General features: G+C 31.9%; 1 protein-coding gene across 1 annotated transcript in view; it reads left to right on the forward strand.

The window, feature by feature from the left end:
• Nucleotides 1-1,926: 1,926 nt before the first annotated feature.
• The window catches only part of LOC108738674 (elongation of very long chain fatty acids protein AAEL008004), a 38,530-nt gene continuing 37,952 nt past the window's right edge, over nt 1,927-2,504 (forward strand). Inside the window, exon 1 of the mRNA XM_025977161.1 lies at nt 1,927-2,214. The gene's annotated coding sequence lies outside the window, so the exon portion shown is untranslated. The remainder of the gene's footprint in view (nt 2,215-2,504) is intronic.

Raw genomic sequence — 2,504 nt, forward strand, 5'->3', positions numbered from 1 at the left:
AATTTTATCGTTCGAGTGTCTCATGCAGAGACTGTGAGAGATCCATAAAAACAACTAGGCAATAACTGAGAGACTGTGAAAGACTGTGAGAAACGCTCTCAGAGACGCTGAAAGACTCTGAGACTGAAAATTTTTGTCTAGGTAACTCCTCTTGTTTTAGCTTCCTTAATCAACTCCCCATACTTTTCGTTTCCAAAAACATAATCTGGTGTACATCTAACTAATTTAAATACCTATATAATTTTTGTGTATATTTTCAAATTTATTTTTTTCCTTCTACCACCTAATTTGATAATTCTACCTCGTTCACCACAACATTTTTCAAAACCTCATTAATAAATAAGCGATTAGACATAAATTAATCACCTTTCTAAAAAGATTCTAACTTAACTCATGTAAAACAAGCAAGGTTATCCATCAGACTTCTAATGTCGTTATTACTACGGATTTTTTTTATGGTATTTCTCGTTATGGACCTGGAGGACAGATGCATATGTACAGTATATACATAGATAAATTCCTGTATTACTGAAATTAGTCTATTATTTCCGAGAGATTTTCCACAGCTCTGTGTTAATCACACAAAAAATACTCATAGAGAAAAAAACAACAAGTAAAAAGGAAATAATAAAAAGATTAACGGAAATTCCTATGGATTACTTTCACGTGTATTTTTTATGGAAAAAAAAGTTGATGCACGTGTACATTCATCAATAAAGGCCTGGCATGATGAGATGTTTATTTAGCAATTAGTGTATCTATTGTAATATTAAAACTCAATTACTATAAAACAGTACGATGTTTCTTATTCTAACAATTAAAACAAACGGAATTATAACATTGACATTGATCATGGGATAACTACTGGTTTATAGTCAAACTAAAATATGATTATAAAGTTAAATAAGAAGGCCTAAGAAATAAAATTATTTAAAATGAATGACTTGTAAAATTGTTTAATCAATTGTAAAATTACACATTTCGTCGAATGAAAATGTATAGTGTAACCCGAGATAAAAATGTTCAGCCTCTCAGAGTCTCTCATCGAGTCTCTCTGGTGCCGCTAACAGAGACTGTCGAGAAACTGTCAAAAAAAACTGTTAAGCGTCTCTGAACGAGACACTCAAGTCGCTCATAGAGAGATACTCATTTCGTATCCAGTCTCTGAACGAGAGACTCGAATCTCTCAATAAGTGGTGTCTCGATAGACATGGTTAAAATTTTCTATGTTCAACATATTTCAGAGATTCCAGTCTTTCTACGAGAGACTCGAATCTCTCAATTTTTCAGTTTTATTCATTCAGTCTCTCTGTCAGAGACTCGAATCTCTGAATTAACAATTTTATCGTTCNACAAGAAAAATGTTTAAAAACCAGATACAATCGATAAATCTCCTTATAAAGAATTTATAAATATGTAGTAATTGTCAATATTAATTTATTGCTTAATGAATTAGACGTTAAGGCAGTCCGGTCAAGTTGTGAATAGCAAAATCAGCAACAAAATAATGAATACTGTTTTTGGGTAGTATATCAATTGTTTCTCATTAACTTCTCGTATTTTCCGAATGAAAGCGTTTAAATAATATTTAACACAAAATTACCTATCAATTTTTCAGTCGGTCTCAGCTTCATTAAAAACCCAATTTAGGAGACACAAACACGCACACAAATATTGTCCCATTATCCAAATCCGTCACTTATATTTTCCCACAAAGTGGGTCTTTTCTAACGACCATCGAAGTGGCAAGGTACCAATTAAACGTTCTGTATTTTTCATTAGATTCTTCAATAATTTATTCGAAAAAATTTCGCTGAATCAGCATAACCGATTCTCCCACACAAACATACAAACACGAACTTGTCCTTCCATCATCTGCCGATCGCTGATACGCGACAATATAATTTCACGATAAAATTGAAAGCGCGTTCAGTTACACGTAAGTATCGGCGACAGGCGGTCGGTACTACTACTGTTCGTGGCTCGCTGGTGTAATACAAAAATAAAGACATCGTAATAACAAAACAATCCGTTGTACACATACACTTTTGTAGTTTGAATGTTTGTCGGCTTTGCTTTCGTGAAATCGTAACCGTGAAGGTGCAACAGCAAGAACGAAATACTTTTCCGACTCGATCGTTTGTTTTCCGCAGCTAATGAAAGTGGTCGCATAAAAGGAATCGCCGGACACTTTGGGAATTTTAATTTATGAAGGTAATTTATGAAAACAATATCATTGTTTTACATGATTTTTTAAAATATAAAATAGAAAAATTTTTCATTTAAAAAAAGTGATACAAAAACTTGATCTTTTTAGGTTAAAAAATTAGAAATATTTTATGATGGTATTAGAGCGCTTAGTAAATATTATTTTTTTACAGAAAAAATTAATAAGTAAATAAGCGAGAATAAAAAAGTAAATTCAAAAAGAACGATGTGTACGTTCCGGGAGTTTATCCTAAGTGAAATAAAGTAATAAAAAGTAAAAATTTATTCAAAATCAT

Source organism: Agrilus planipennis, unplaced genomic scaffold (genome assembly GCF_000699045.2).
Source record: "Agrilus planipennis isolate EAB-ADULT unplaced genomic scaffold, Apla_2.0 scaffold121, whole genome shotgun sequence".
In the NCBI taxonomy this organism is placed as follows: domain Eukaryota; kingdom Metazoa; phylum Arthropoda; class Insecta; order Coleoptera; family Buprestidae; genus Agrilus; species Agrilus planipennis.